The sequence below is a fragment of the Stigmatopora nigra genome, unplaced genomic scaffold (assembly GCF_051989575.1).
Source record: "Stigmatopora nigra isolate UIUO_SnigA unplaced genomic scaffold, RoL_Snig_1.1 HiC_scaffold_25, whole genome shotgun sequence".
In the NCBI taxonomy this organism is placed as follows: domain Eukaryota; kingdom Metazoa; phylum Chordata; class Actinopteri; order Syngnathiformes; family Syngnathidae; genus Stigmatopora; species Stigmatopora nigra.
The window spans coordinates 1605931-1623092 of record NW_027551604.1 but is presented as its reverse complement, the minus strand read 5'-3'; the positions used below and the strand labels follow the sequence as shown (position 1 = coordinate 1623092).

Genomic DNA, 17162 nt, shown 5'->3' with positions numbered 1-17162 from the left:
TAAGGAATATGCTAGTTTTAGCCTATAGAGGGAGGTATAACCCCATGGCAACCATTTGAGACTTTACAAAGTGGTTAGCGCGTTGGGCTCGCAGTTCTGGGGTCAGGATTCGATCCCATGTTGGTCCTCACTAAGTAAAATTTGCATATTTTTCTTGGGCTTGTGTAGTTTTTTTGGGGGTACCCTGATTTCCTCCCATATAAAAAAACATGAATGCTAGGCTAATTCTATCCTAATAATTGTATTACCCCAGCTAGCTAGCTATGGTTGGCAATCAATCAGTCCTAAGAAATATGTTAGCTTTAGCCTACAGGGGGAGGTATAACCCCATGGCAACAATTTGAGACTTTACAAAGTGGTTAGCGTGTTGGCCTCGCAGTTCTGGGGTCGGGATTCGATTCCATGTTGGTCCGCATTAAGTGAAATTTGCATGTTTTCCCTTGTTTTTGCGTAGTTTTTTTTGGGGTATCCTGATTTCCTCCCACACCTGCTAGGCTAATTCTATGCTAAATATCCCCCTAGCTATGATTTGTTGTCCCTTGTCTCCTTGTCATCCCCAAAAACATGCATGCTAGGATAATTGTATGCTAATAATTGTATCCCCTAGCTATGATAGCTTGTATTTTGTCTCCTACCCTATGATTGGCTGACCACCGTTTCAACCAATCACAAATGCCAGTGCTCTGATACCAATCCAAATCGGCTGAAATGAGCTCTAGCACCCCCCGCGACCCAAATGAGGCTAAACGCTTCCGAAAAAGAATGAATGAAAATAACTTGCATATAAACATGAATGAGAATTGAGTCCATCCAATCTGGAAAATAAACATAATTGAGAGATTTTCCTAGATTCAAGCGTGCTTGTTTTATTAAACATTGGCAGCTGTTGAACACATTTATAGTCAAGTGGAATTTTTATAAAATGAAGACAGTTTAAGAGGCTTTAATTAACCTGATACACTTTCAAAAACACATTGAAACCATTGGAGACACTTCAATGACACCAACATATGGTTCATATTCATAATGATGAGGACGATGCGGACCTGGCAACCATTCAGGGGTTTTCATTGCCCGTTCTAGCACCCCCGCGAGCCATGAGACGACAGTTTTTTGTTAACACCAAGCCAGAAAGCCACATTTTTTGGTGGTTTGGTTGCTTTAACATCAACTTGGTTTTACGTGGGCCGGACTATTTTAGATATAATATTTAGATTTTTTTTTTATATAAATGGAATAAAATAATTGGTTTAAAAGCCCAGAATATTCAGGTTTTTAGACATCTAAAACAATGTTTATTTTATCTTTTTTTTAAATATTCTTTAGATTTTACAAAATGATTTTTGAACTAAAAAAACAGAAAAAATGCATTAAAAAATGACAATTATTGATTTAAAAGGGAAACAAATCGGGAAATTTAATATACATTTATACTCTTCATTTTAATTTGATCCAAAAACATTTTTTTATATAAAGGGATTAAAATAACTGAATTAAAAGCCCTGAATATCTAAAATAATGTTTATTTTATCTTTTTTAATATATTTCTTTAGATTTTACAAAATTATTTTTGAACTAAAAACACCCAAAAATGACTAAAAAAATGACAATTATTGATTTAAAAGAGGAAAAAAAATCAGAAAATTTAATATACATCTATACTCATCATTTTAATTTAATCCAAAAACAGAAAGTCAGCACTCATCATTCACTTTCCCGGGCCGCACAAAATAATTCAACGGCCCAAATTTAGCCCGCGGGCCACCTTTTTGACACACTACAGTTTTCCCACCTGGATGTGAACCTCAACTTTTCTCCTTCGTTAGCAAGCTTCCGAACACGATTAGCCTAATTGCTCTTCAGACCAACACACACAAGGACCCGTCAAAAAAAACCCATGGCCTTTGTGATTTGGGACTTCTGGAGGTGGCCACCCATCTGACACTTATCTGGCTTGGCCTACATTTTCCCGGAGCTCATCAGTCACCGTGAAGACCTGTGAAGGCCACGCCCTCCACCCCCCCATCTCGCCATGTGACCCTCTCTCTGCCAGCTTTGTGCTTGGTCCACCCAGGGCAGACATTGAGTGTCTCCCTCAACTGGCAACCTCATTTGCATGCCTATAAATCACTCAAAGAAGTGACACCCTGCCACACGGAGTCCCGGTAGAAGCCGCAAACTCATCGTGCCAAAAAAAAAAGTCTGCAATATATGATAATAATACACTCAAGGTCATAAAGTATGAAATTCATTCGTGGCTTTATTCTTGACTCACATTTCAAATGCGCACATTAAAACGAATTCGAAAAGGTTGCCAGATGATAGAGCTTGTGGTATTTAACGGATCCCAATGGAAATTATGGTTAGCTATCCGTAATGAAAATTTACAAAGCATTACTAATGTCAACAGGTGATGGTTTTGAGTCAGGTTAAAATTCGAATAAATATAGAAACTCATTTATAAATGGATGCGATATTATTTGACATGATATATTCAATTGACTTAAAGCTCAGCCTACAGGTAAAGATGTAACAATGCATTCTGTAATATAGCTGACAGTAACACTAATACAGTATATATTTTCTTGTGTTTTCCAAAATAAGAGTGCGGTGTACCAGATGTGTCACCTCTTTTTACTCTGATTTGAAGGTTACATAAGAAAGTAATAATTGTGTGTATTGTGTTCCATTATATATAAAATTTTATATATATATATATATATATATATATATATATATATATATATATATATATATATATATATATATATATATATATATATATATATATATATATATATATATATATATATATATATATATATATATATATATATATATATATATATATATATATATATATATATTTATTTATTTATATTTATATATATTATATATATTGTTATTGGCAGCCAATGAATTAAATACTTTTAATTAAAAAAACCCTGATGTGTTATTGGGTAAAATATTGTGTATTTCAGTTTTTATTTGTATAATTATAACATTTATCAACATTTAGTCCATTTGATTGTATTTATCCATGAATAAAAATGAGTAATAATATTCAATTTTGGGTTATAATGTCCACACTTGCATCCAAAATATCAATGTTAAGGAAATTATAGTCTTTATAGGGCTGTATCTACTAAATTAACTTTAAGTAGTCCAGAGTCTGGCAACCCATTTTCAAAAACGATATTAAACATGTTATCTTCCAGAGAGCATAAAATATTCATGCATAATTCTCATTAATTTTCATAAGGAAGGTTAATTTGAGACACTTCTGCTTCCAATGAGTTTAACAGACGCTATCAGAATAAAAGCTCGTAAGTCAAGGCACCCCTCTTATGTCATTTCACCATTTTACGTGACGTGCTAGCCCCCCGGAAGGAACGAAACTCGTAAGTCACGGCACCACTGTTACAGTAGTACGTATGTCATTCGTCCACGTAGGGACCGCCCCCTTTTCATGGACTCGTCGCTGGTTGGACTTCTCGCTCTTCCCCTCTTCTCTCTCCCACCACCCGCGGAAAACATTCCAGCGAGTCAAAAAGAGTCGAGCCGAACTCCCAGTCGACTTTCTCCCCCTCCCGATCGCTACTTCTCCTCCATCCCGTCCGCCTCGTCTCTTTTCCGGCTGTCGGTTTGCCGTGACTCGGCTCGGATCATCGGTGGTGGCGACAACCGGAGCTCCCGACGACGACGACAGCGGCGCTTGCTACTTGACTTAGCCGCCCGCCAGGCACCAAGAGTCGGCTTACCACCCCGCGTCTGGCCGCTCTCCCCCCTCGCCCAACCCCCTCTAGCGGATCTCCGCGGACGAGTACGAAGCTCAAACAGGTGCGTGTGTTAGTTAGCACACCTGGACTTGAACACGTGATCTGGGCGTAGTAGGAAGGAAGGAAGGAACCTTGGTTTTTACCGACTTTTTCCTCCATTTTTCCCCCGTTTCTTCGTCCTCTTTCCGTGTTGCTGACATTTTTCTATGCCTAGCCGGGAGCTTTTGAGCAGGAATTAGTGCCTTTCTTGGAGAAGCACACATCGGGAAGAAATATGTAAAGTGATATTTAAAAAAAAAGGCAAAACTACTGAGGATCCGCATCAAATTTGGACTCTTTGAATTGTTTGGAAAGCACTAGAAGGTCTTCAGTTCTACTCTGAGAGGTAAGTTTACTTATTTATTTATTTTTGGAGAAATTTAGCATTTTTTTCACAATTTGTTGCAATTATATTGCATAAGAAAGTTTGTATTTTGCTGTTTATATGTTTTGCTGTTGTTATTCTGTTAACACAAGGATTGCTTTGTACTTGAGGTCATGTGACATGTGTATAAAAATGGTTTAAAATGCAATAATAGGGATAACCGTGCAGTTAGGAAATCTTAGATTATAACATGAATCAAGTATTTTACATATTTGGGGGCAGATCTTTAAAAAAATTTGCAGTTTTTGTGCAAGTCAACTTTGTTCACAGTAAGTCTTGTTAAGAAATCCAACATGTGTTGGTTTTTGAGCCGGCAAAACCAGCTACTGAAGTCAAATCCAGCAGAATTTTGCTGGTTTTGTTGTGGTTTGTTCCTGTTTTTGCTGGTACAGATTAAGAAATATCATATGTTGAGTCTTTTTTGGAAAATAATCCCATTAAAGTTTAGGGAAGACCTTATTTTGTAGGGTAAAACTACATGAGTACATATCTGGTAACTGATTATCACAAAAATGAATGGCAATGAAGTACATTTGCAGGTTTGATGCCTAAAACTCGGTCTAACCCTGAAGTAGGGAAATACTTTAGGTATTAATTAGTCACTGTTTCACTCTTGCACAATGCTATGTTGATTATATCTGTGTGATTAAATAAAAAGTAGTAGCCTTTGGTTTGAGGTCAGCTGAGGTAGGTTTCAATACTTTTGGGCAGTTTTTTTTCGAACAAATTATAGTTTTCCCCTCATTCCATTAGTACTTGTGATATTTTATTGCTTATCTGTTGTAGTTTATACCTAAAATGTTATTCACATTTTTTTTCTATGACTTGAAAACTCATATTTCATAAAAACAATGAAAGTTCAGTTCGTTTTTTTCACAGTTTTGTGTTTTGTGTATTGGGAGTCTTTCCTTGATTGGAAATATGGCAAAAAATATTGTTAAGAAGTTGTGTTTATTGTAATTACAGCAGTTTTTTGATTCTGTTAGTTGATATCGTGACTTTAGTTAGCATTTGCTTGATTAATTCGTGTGGACTTGTTGCATGTTGATGTGTGTCCTAGATTCATGGATTACTACCACCGTCTGTTTTGGTTAAGTACCCAACATATGAAGTATTTACTCGCGTATAAGCCGTACCCTTAAAATTGCCTTAAAATCGTTGAATTTTACTATTTCTCGCGTATAAGCCGCCCCCTGATTCACATTTTTTTACCTGCATATTCATGGTTTTAATAGGGAGTACAAATGTGTTACTTAGAATGTGAAAATCTTAAGAAAAATCATCAAACGTGGTATTTATGAGATACTGTATGAATCAAAAGTACATTATTATTGTCAATATCATAAAGAAGTTAGTCATTCATCCAGGAATGCTAGTTTTCATACTGCAAAACTGAAAATAACTAAAAAACAGTAAATGTTACGTTGTTGACATCTACTGGTGAAAAATAGTATAGCATTTCTTGTGTGCATATAAGCCATACCCTTGATTCAGTCATTTTTTTTTAGTTACAAATACGGCTTATATGCGAGAAAATAGTTGTTCTTGCAACTTTTAGCTTAATAAGCATACTTATAACTCATTAAAATTCACAAAAAATCAATTATAAAGTACAACTACTTCATTTTTTCATCATCTAACTTTGAAAGGATAACTTTTATACACCCTTAACTGGTCACCACTAATCAATAACTCCGAAGATACAAGACAAACAGCATGAATTCCCCAATTTCACCAAATAATTTGCCATAAATTAAGTGTAATCACTGTGAAAAAAAACATTTGCCGGCTCATAGCGCGCACATCCTAACTAACTATACTTCCTGACTATATCTCCTAATCCGGAATGCATGGCATTCTGGAAGTAACATGCCCAGACACTTTCAGATCTTGCCGGCTAACAGGGTTTCCGCATTAGTTTTCTTCGTCTTCTGCGTAGATCAAGCCAACACAAGTGTTATTCAACATTTTTTTTCCCGCCCGGCTCCTTCCGCGAGCGTCTCCACCCCCCCCCCCCCTCCTCTCAAAACGGACCTCTGTTCCACCCTCTTGTCTCTCTAAATCGTCCCTTCATTCACCCCCCCCCCCCCCCCCCCCCTGAGCAATGAACTATACTGTACACGGGACCCCCCGGCCCCTCCCCTATTTCCCGGGGATTATTTCCCTTTAAATAACATTATACAAACAGTCTCGCAGAGGGATGGATTAACACAGTCGGGGGCGTTTGGAAGCAGGAAAGACGGCTGCTGTTGCTAGCTGGAGGGGGGGGGGGGGGGTGCCGGAGTAAGGATGCTCTCCCAGTCGAGGCCATCTGCTCAAATGGACACACACACACAAGCTAGGCGCACGCTTTTCTACAATACTGTCAACGCAACAAATGCTTCATTCAGGTTTTATCTGGTCTACTCTGAATAAATAGAGACATCTTATCAGTAGAAGGGGAGAGGCATGATAAATGTTTTTTTTTTTATTCTATTTTTTTTAAATTCGCTTCACTGGGAAAAGGTGGCTTGAGATTTTGCAAAGAAATACTAAAAGTGGGAGATTTTTCTTTGTTTTTGGGGTGTATAAGGGCTCTGAAATAGATTTTTAAGCAAATTTATAATAATGATGAAGCTAGCATAGATATTTGCATGACTGTTTTTTTTGCGGAAAAGCTAACGTTTTTATAAATGAAATTTGGTGGTTCGATGTAACGCTAAATGATAATTTGTTAACATTAATGTCAACAGAAAATCGAGAATATGGGACAAAATAGGGTACAGGTGTCAAAGTGGTGGCTCGGGGGCCGAATTTGGCCCGCGGCATCATTTTGTGCGGTCCGGGAAAGTTAATCATGAGTGGTGATTTTCTGTTTTAGGATCAAATTCAAATGAAGATTATATATAAGATGTAGAGTATATATGTATATTAAAATTCCTGATTTTCCCCCTTTTAAATCAATATTTGTCATTTTTTAATTCATTTTTTTCTGTTTTTAGTTCAAAAATAGTTTTGTAAAATCTAAAAATATATTTAAAAAAATCTAAAATAAACATTGTTTTAGATCTATAAAAAATGGAATATTCAGGGCTTTTAATCCAGTTCTTTTAATCCAGAATTGTAATTTTTTAATCCATTTTTTTCAGTTTTTAGTTCAAAAATCATTTTTTAAAATCTAAAAATATATATAAAAAAAGCTAAAATAAACCTTGTTCTAGATCAAAAAAAAATTGAATATTCAAGGCTTTTAATCCAGTTCTTTTATTCCATTTATAAAAAAAATCTAAATATTATACCTAAAATAGTCTAATTTTTGCGCATATAAGCCATACCCTGGATCCAGTAATCATTTTTATGAGTTACAAATACGGCCTATATGCGAGAAAATACGCTAACTCATGACACATTTCACCGAATATTAATAACAACCTAATTCCTACATTGTGTACTACGTGTATTATGCACTAAAAAAGCCAATAGCAAATGCCATTCATTCTTAAAAAGGTCGTAAATATCATCTTTATCACAATCACACCTCAGAGGCCTGTCCAACTGTATCTTTTATCTTGAGAGAATGGAGGAGGGGGTGCTAAAGTGCTGAGTGGAAAGGGTGTCAAGGGTTATTCGTGTGAAGTGCAAACAATGCCGCCCTGAAACGACGAACTCCGATAAGAGAAGAAGAAAGTTTGGAAGGAGGTCGCAGAGGACAAATTTGGGGGAGGAGGATTGTGTAGTCCAATCCAAGGACAAAGATGGTGGATGCGGGTTAGAATCAGATATGATCAGGACTCCATCTCGGCATGACGTCGCCGTCGTATCATCGTGGGCTAATCCGTAGACGTGAAAAGAGCAGCCAATCTCCAATCAGGGCTAAATCTCCATTCCCCAGATTCCTCACTCAGTCCGACAGTCATTTGATGCCAAGTCCAAAACGCCCTTCACGCATCCGTCTATGCAATTTGAGAGGATTGCATATAGCTTTTTAGACAGGCCACGCCCCTTTTATGGATGGTTACTTATTAAGTCCACAAGAAAGGTTTATGTTGATATGATGCATGGACATCTATGTGTGCTTGTATATGTGTATGTATGTATATATGTGCTTATATGTGTATATATGTATGTATATGTGTGTGTATGTGTGTATATGTGTGTGTATGTCTGTATGTGTATATGTATGTATGTTTATATATATATACACACATACACACATATATACACATGTATCCACATGTTTACACATGTATACACATGTATACACATGTATACACATGTATACACGTAGATACACGTAGATACACATAGATACACATAGATACACATAGATACACATAGATACACATAGATACACATAGATACACATATATACACATATATACACATATACATACACATATACACACATATACACACATATACATATATACATATACGTATATACGTATACACGTATACACGTATACACGTATACACGTATACACGTATACACGTATACACGTATACACGTATACACGTATACACGTATACACGTATACACGTATACATAGACACATATATACACATATATACACATATATACACATATATACACATATATACACATACATACACATACATTCACATATATACACATATATACACATATACACACATATACACACATATACACACATATACACACATATACACGTATACACACATATACATACATATATACACATTTATACATACATATAAACACATTTATACATACATATATATACACATATATAAACATATATACATACATATATACACATATATATACACATATACATACATATATACACATATACACATATACACATATATACACATCTATGAACATCTATATATATTTCAGCAACATACCTATTTATTTATAATATATATATATATATATATATATATATATATATATATATATATATATATATATATATATATATATATATATATATATATATATATATTCATTTTTATTTATGTACTTACTTATTATCTATCTATTTATGTCTAAATTGTATTTTACGGTGTCTGTATTCTCACCCTCTTGCTACGGTGACAAAGAAATTTCCCGAACACAGGATGAATAAAGTTATCCAATCCAATGATGATGATGATGATGATTTAGGTCACATTCTGTTTGCCTGTTTTTGCTGTGAGTGGGGAGATTATGGTGTAATTCTAAGTGAGCTACTTGCCATGAACCGATTGCACAAGCCCTAATCACGCACACGCTTGTTTTATGACATTTTTTTCCTATTTGCGGGCTGGGATTGCCCGGATTACGGCGGGGCTTTTCCTTTCAAAGTAAAAGTGACAACGTCAATAAGGAAAACTAAAAAGAACATCGAAGGGCTTAAGAGTAGAGTACTCGGTTTCCTTCTCATCCGGTCAAATGCAATTTGACTACATCCCAAAATAGTCTGGAATACCGCATTTTCCCACATTTGTCACCCAAAAAAATGACTGAAACGAGGGTACGGCTTATACGCGCATAAATTAGAGTCGGGTTGGTTCGTGGGCTGCTATTTTTTATTTATTTCTATTTTTTTTTTCTACCAAATAGTCCACTTTGCGTTATGACAACTTGAATTTTTGCCAATTTTTTTTTATGTGGCCTGATGTTTTTTGTTAAATATTCCAAAAAAATTGAAAGATTTCGACATTTAAATTGAAACATATGTCAATTGTTATTTCAGTAATTACGTTTAAACTAATATTTTTTTCTATTTTTTTTAACCAATTTGTCCACTTTGCGTTATGGCAATTTGAATTTTCTTCATTTCTTTTATTTGGCCTGATATTTTTTTGTCAAAAATTCCTAAAAATTGAAAGATTTTGACTTTTAAATTGAAACGTGTGTCAATTGTTATTTCAGTACTTGCGTATAAACTAATATTTTTTCAATTTTTTTGACCAAATTGTCCACTTTGCATTATGAAAATTTGAATTTGTGCCATTTAAAAAAAATGGCCTATTTTTTTGTTTAAAAATTCCATTTATTCCAATTATTTCAGTACTTGCGTATAAACTAATATTTTTTTCTATTTTTTTTACCAAATTGTCCACTTGCATTATGACAATTTGAATATGTGCCATTTAAAAAAAAAGGCCCAATATTTTCTGTTAAAAATTCCGAAAATTGAAAGATTTCGACATTTAAATTGAACCGTACATCAATAGTTTTTCAGTAATTACGTTTAAACTAATTCTAATAGAATTGCCTTTCAGGTTTTGGTGTCTAGTCCCCCAAAAAAACATTTTTTGTCTAAACCAAAATGGGTTTTTGTTGTCCAAGCTGCCCGTGAAGCAGCCAGCCGTGAAAGCAAGGCTTTTTTAGTGCGCTTTAAACCACTCCGTCTGCAGGCTTCCAAACACAATCATCTTTATGGCAGGGTTAGACATTTTTTTTAAATAAAAACTCCTCTTTCACCCCCAAGCCGTCGAGCTAGGTTTTTTTTTTAACGGATTTCCATGCCACGTTTCTCCGTGTTACTTGCTCTATTTTGATTATTTTCCAAGAAATGTGTTCAAGGATGTGAATCCCTAGTGGAAAGGCTCAAGAATGTGGATATGTGATAAACTAGGGTTCATTTTTACACTTAGCGGTGTCAGGGAAAGCATCGGCATTCCCTGTGATGGGATTATGTCTACTTAAAAATGAAAAAATAAATATATATATAGTATAAGACGCCTCCTGATTTCCAATTTTCACCACTATATACATGGATAACTTTATTCATCCCGTATTTGGGAAATTTCATTGTCACAGTAGGGTTTAAGATATAAATACATAAGTAATAAGTAAGTTAATAAATAAATATATACATAATTAAATATATATGTAAATTAAAAAAAAGGAAATAAATAAATGCATAATTACATCTATTAGTACATTTTAAAAAGCAAATAAATAAATAAATAAGTAAATAAAAAAGTAAATAAATAAATAATTAAATATATATGTATTAAATAAAGAAAATAAATATATAAATACATAAATAAATATAAGTAAATTTGAAAAAAAGTAAATCAATAAATACACACATAAATAAATATATAAGTAAATAAAATAGAAGTAAATTAATGAATAAATGCATCATTAAATATATAAGTACATTAAAATAATAAGTAAATAAATAAATAAATACATAAGTAAATAAAAACAGTAAATAAATATATACACAATGAAATGTACAAGTAGATTAAAAACGTAAATTAAAAAAGTAAATAAATATATAAATACATTAATAAATATACAAGTAAATAAAAATAAATTCAATAAATAAATACATAAATATATAAGTAAATAAAATAGAAGTAAATTAATGAATACATACATAATTAAATATATAAGTAAATTGAAAAAATAAGTAAATAAATAAATTAATACATAATTAAATACATAAGTAAATAAATAAGTAATACATAATTAAATGTATTAGTATTTTAAAAAAGAAGTAAAAAAATAATAAAAATAAATATTTATTTTTTTAAATGACCATATAGGCCGCACAGTCTTGCGTTATGGCATTTTGTCTAATTTATGCGCATATAAGCCGTACCCTCGATTCAGTCATTTTTTTTAGCGACAAACACGGCTTATATGCGAGAAAATGCAGCGTCTCCTTGCAAATTTCATAGAGATAATGTTTAATAGAGAGTTTATATCTATCATACAGTGCATCGAGAATATGCTTAGAGAGTTAAATCACGATCCAAACCCCCCTCCGACAACTTAGTTTTACATTGACGGTATAACGTTGGAGGTACAACGAGACGTCTGGTCTCATGGCAACCGAACAGAAGGCGCTGACATGCTATCTGCTTTCTTAAGGCAAGTCTAGCCCACCTGCTCGTGGTAACGCTAGCAAATTTTCACGCTTTTCCAACAGCAGGAATGACACCGGGTGGGCCGAGGTGAAGTCGACTGTGTATACTCGCAAAAAAATGGAATATTTCATGTACTTTGATACACCAATTAGGCGGAGATTGCCATCAAAACCTTCCAAAGACTTTATCACTTAACGCTAGATCTATAGTTTGATGTAGAAAGGGCTCCGACACCCCCACTGATCTGAGACTTGGATATTGAGGATGAGTCAAGGTTTCATTACTATGTTAATGTCTCATGTGTGTGTTGGATGTGACGTTATGTTGTTATAATGCCTTCAAGCTGACTGAGCTACAAGCTAATTAGCATTAATGGCAATTGTTTCCAAGCTTTTTGATGCTGGTTTTTGATTAATGGTTATTTTCAATAGGATCGTTGGAGGCCATAAATATATAAAAATAAATATATATATATATATATATATATATATATATATATATATATATATATATATATATATATATATATATATATATATATATATATATATATATATATATATATATATATATATATATATATATATATATATATATATATATATATATATATATATATATATCGTATAAGACACCTCCTGATTCCCAATTTTCAACTCCATATACATGGATAACTTTATTTATCGTGTATTTTGGGAAAATTCATTGTTACAGTAGCAAGAGGGTGAGAATACAGACACAGTAAAATAAATTTTAGATAGAAATAGATGGGTAATAAGTAAGTTAATGAATAAATATATACATAAATAAATATATAAGTAAATAAAAAAAGGAAATAAATAAATACATAATAAAATCAATATGTAAATTAAAAAAAATAAGTAAATCAAAAAATAAAAAAGTAAATAATAAATAAAGAAATAAAAAAAATAAAAAAAAGTAAATAAATAAATAAGGGAACAAAAACAAACAAATAAATAAGTACATAATTAAAAATATAAGTCAATTGAAAAAAGGAAATAAATATATAAATACATAAATTATATAAGTAATTTGAAAAAAAGAGTAAATAAAAAAAAGAAATACATAATTAAATATATAAGTAAAAAAGAAGTAAATAAATCAATGGATGGCATTGATGGCTGTCGGTGACCTATCATTTTCAAACTCTGCTAGTGTAAGCCAATCCAAACGGATTGGGTATCTTTGGCCACCAATGGCGCTAAAATATGCTAAAATATTATCATTCTTAGCATTTAATGAAGAAATTTGCTATTTATGGCACAGTGGATGAGTGGTTGGCGCGTTGGTCTCACTGTTCTGTGGTTCTGTGTTCAAATCCAGGTCGGTACATCTAGTGTAGAGTTTGTAGGGTCGCCTTAAAACTGCGTGGGTTTCCTCCGGGTACACCGAATTCCTCCCACATCCCAAAAACATGCATGCTAAGCTAATTTAGCACACTAAATTGCCCTAGTTAAGAGTGATTGGTTGTTTGTCTCATTGTGCTCTGTTATTGGCCGGCTTTAGATTCAGGGTGTCCCTTGCGTCTGGCCTGATGTCAGCTGGGATAGGCTTCAGCACCCTTTGCGAGCTTAATGAGGATAAAGCGGTTAAGAAAATTAATGACTGAAAAGAAACGTGGTTATGTTTCACAATAATAGCGGTGTGGGAATTAGCTCTTTGTTTCTAAAAGGTTGTCCACAACGGCCGCAAAGCGTTTTCGCATGAGTGCGCTATAATGTTGGCCCATTTTCATCAAAGTGGAAAAGAAATGTGCTTTTAGCAGGTCAAGGAATTGAATTTTACCAGGCACACGCTGATGGATAAGCATTTCAACTAAGGAAATAAACGAAGGAGACTGTTTTGACGCTGACATTTCTGTCGTCTGGAAGCATATACCTGGAACTCAATGCCAATTAACATATGTCATATCCTGTCTCTAAACCTCTTGGCCAATCATCTTAAAGCCTGGCTGATATATCAACAAAATTGCCATCGAAACCCTGTCTAAAACTGTGCTACTTGAGTGTGTGTGTGTCTACTGTGTTTTATTGTTTATCTTGTACCTACACAAGGGACTAAAGATGGAAATTAGCCGGTAGCTACAATCTTACATATTTACATATATATGTTTATTAACATGAATATGAATATTTTCATTAATATGTGCTGTCACTTATCAAATCAATCAACCATTGGTCATATAACGGCACTAGAGTTATAGTTAGCGAGAGTCATGGTGGTCGAGAGTCATGGTGGGCGGGAGTCATGGTGGGCGGGAGTCATGGTGGGCGGGAGTCATGGTGGGCGGGAGTCATGGTGGGCGGGAGTCATGGTGGGCGGGAGTCATGGTGGGCGGGAGTCATGGTGGGCGGGAGTCATGGTGGGCGAGAGTCATGGTGGGACGAGAGTCATGGTTGGGCGAGAGTCATGGTTGGGCGGGAGTCATGGTGGGCGGGAGTCATGGTGGGCGGGAGTCATGGTGGGCGGGAGTCATGGTGGGCGGGAGTCATGGTGGGCGAGAGTCATGGTGGGCGAGAGTCATGGTGGGCGGGAGTCATGGTGGGCGGGAGTCATGGTGGGCGGGAGTCATGGTGGGGCGAGAGTCATGGTGGGGCGAGAGTCATGGTGGGGCGAGAGTCATGGTGGGGCGAGAGTCATGGTTGGGCGAGAGTCATGGTGGGGCGAGAGTCATGGTGGGCGGGAGTCATGGTGGGTGGGAGTCATGGTGGGTGGGAGTCATGGTGGGCGGGAGTCATGGTGGGCGGGAGTCATGGTTGGGCGAGAGTCATGGTTGGGCGAGAGTCATGGTTGGGCGAGAGTCATGGTTGGGCGAGAGTCATGGTTGGGCGAGAGTCATGGTTGGGCGAGAGTCATGGTTGGGCGAGAGTCATGGTTGGGCGAGAGTCATGGTCGGCGAGGCACTTATTGGGTTCCGTGTTTTACCTTCCTGGTTACCGGAGACCCACGTGCACCCATCAAAAGAGCCACACACGACTCCCGAGCCATCAATTCTCCACCCCTGATTTCGACTCTTGATCGAAGTGAATCCAAATCTAATTGATCTCAATGGGAAATCCAATTTTATACTCTCATTTTCTCCCACCAAGGCTCCACCACTTCCCATTCATTTTTCATTCTTATCCTTCTTTTCCCCCCTATTTAATCCCCAAACTGACCAATTTACTCTGGCACAGATCATTTTTAATTATCACCTCTACTTTACAGCTAATATGACAACCAGCTGGTTTATGTTAATAGGATAGTTGCCGTGGAGTGTCCCCCCCCCCCCGCGGGTTCCCCAACCCCTGCTCCCCCCCCTATCCCTCTCTCCGGGCCTACTGGGCGATTAATTATCAAGTACCAAGCGAGACGGTTGTGTGTGACAGATGCATGAGGAGTCGGAGCTTTAGTAAGCAGCTGGATGAAGGTCAGGGCAACCTGCGGGAGCAAAAAAAAAAAAAAAACGTAAAAAAAAATAAAAGTTACCGGGTAGAAGCCACACGGAGATAAGCCTTGCTCATGTGAAACTTTTATAGGGGTGATAAAGCACCACATGGATCACGGGAGTCCTTCACTGGTAGAATGTGGCACTATGCAACCATTTTTCTAACAGATGGCTCCTTTTAAAAAACACTTGTGCTGCTTGGCGTATTCGCCAGATGTGTCCCTCGACGCTACGTATTCCGAATAAAATGGGGGAATCGCGTTTACATCTTATTTTTATTTTAGTTTGGGTGCATTTTTAAGTGGTTGATGTTTTATGATGGCGGAGTGGAGGTGATAGAATGTGTAAACATTGTAAAAGTTCTTTCGAGGGATAGTACTTTTACAATTTGGGTTAAAGTTGTGTTTTTTTGTTGTTGTGTGTAAGTGGGGTAATGGGAAATGGGGTTGTTGGAGTAGTTTGTGTTTTTTTTGGAGCTTTTGGGATTGAAGAGGAATTGGGGATCAGGATGAAATCTTGCAATGGAGTTGTGAAAAAGTCTGAATGGGAATGAGTCGGAGAATAGTAAGTTGAAATGTGGGGATCACAAAATAGAGTTGCATTTTAAAGACATTTTACGATGGAAATGAAATTATTTACTATCTAATTTAGGTATTTTCAAGGTAGTTATGATGGGCTTTGTTGAGAATAGATTTTTATTTGATTAGATAACTTTATTCATTGCATATTTGGGAAATTTCATTGTCATAGTAGCAAGGGGGTGAGAATACAGACACAGTAAAAGATATTTTAGATGTAAATAAATAGGTCATAAATAAATAAATACATACATATACATGCACACATATATACATACATATACATATACACATACATATACACACATACACATACATATACATACACACATACATATACCCATATACGTACCTATACACATACGTATACCCCCATATACACATACATACACATATACACATACATATACCCATATACATACCTATACACATACGTATCCACATACGTATACACATATATACATATGTATACATGTATACATATGCATATGTATATAAATACCTATATATATATACACACAAGTATACATATATACACATACATTAATACATATACATATACACATGTATACATATATACATATACGCATCTGTACATATACACATACATATACACATATGTATAAATACATATACATAGACATATACACATATATACATATTCATATACACATGTATACATATTCATATACACATGTATACACATACATTTCATATACACATGTATATATACATATACACATCTGTACATATATATACACATCTATACATATATACATACACATAGTACATGTATACATACAATCTAGATAGCTAGATTCTTTGTATCGCAATCACAAAATCACTGGTTGTTGGAGTTATTGCCTTTAAACAAAGTATCTAAATTCTGCTATCCCATGTGTTCATGTTGCGTTACATTTTGTTGAGCAATGAACAGCCATTTTTGGCTAACTGATGTCTCATGCTTGTGGTAGCCACAATTCATCACCACATTTTGTATGCAAATGTTGTCGCTTTATCATGCGAGGAAGTCAAAGTGTTGATTGAGTCATGGTAGTGATAACACCTCTCAAAAAAGACAATCCCTTTTCTAT

At 35.2% G+C, this 17162-nt stretch overlaps 1 protein-coding gene across 1 annotated transcript in view; it reads left to right on the top strand.

Moving 5' to 3' along the window:
* The first annotated feature begins 3522 nt into the window (after positions 1–3522).
* The window catches only part of plxnb2b (plexin b2b), a 212354-nt gene continuing 198714 nt past the window's right edge, over positions 3523–17162 (top strand). The window contains exon 1 of the mRNA XM_077711073.1: positions 3523–4164. The gene's annotated coding sequence lies outside the window, so the exon portion shown is untranslated. The remainder of the gene's footprint in view (positions 4165–17162) is intronic.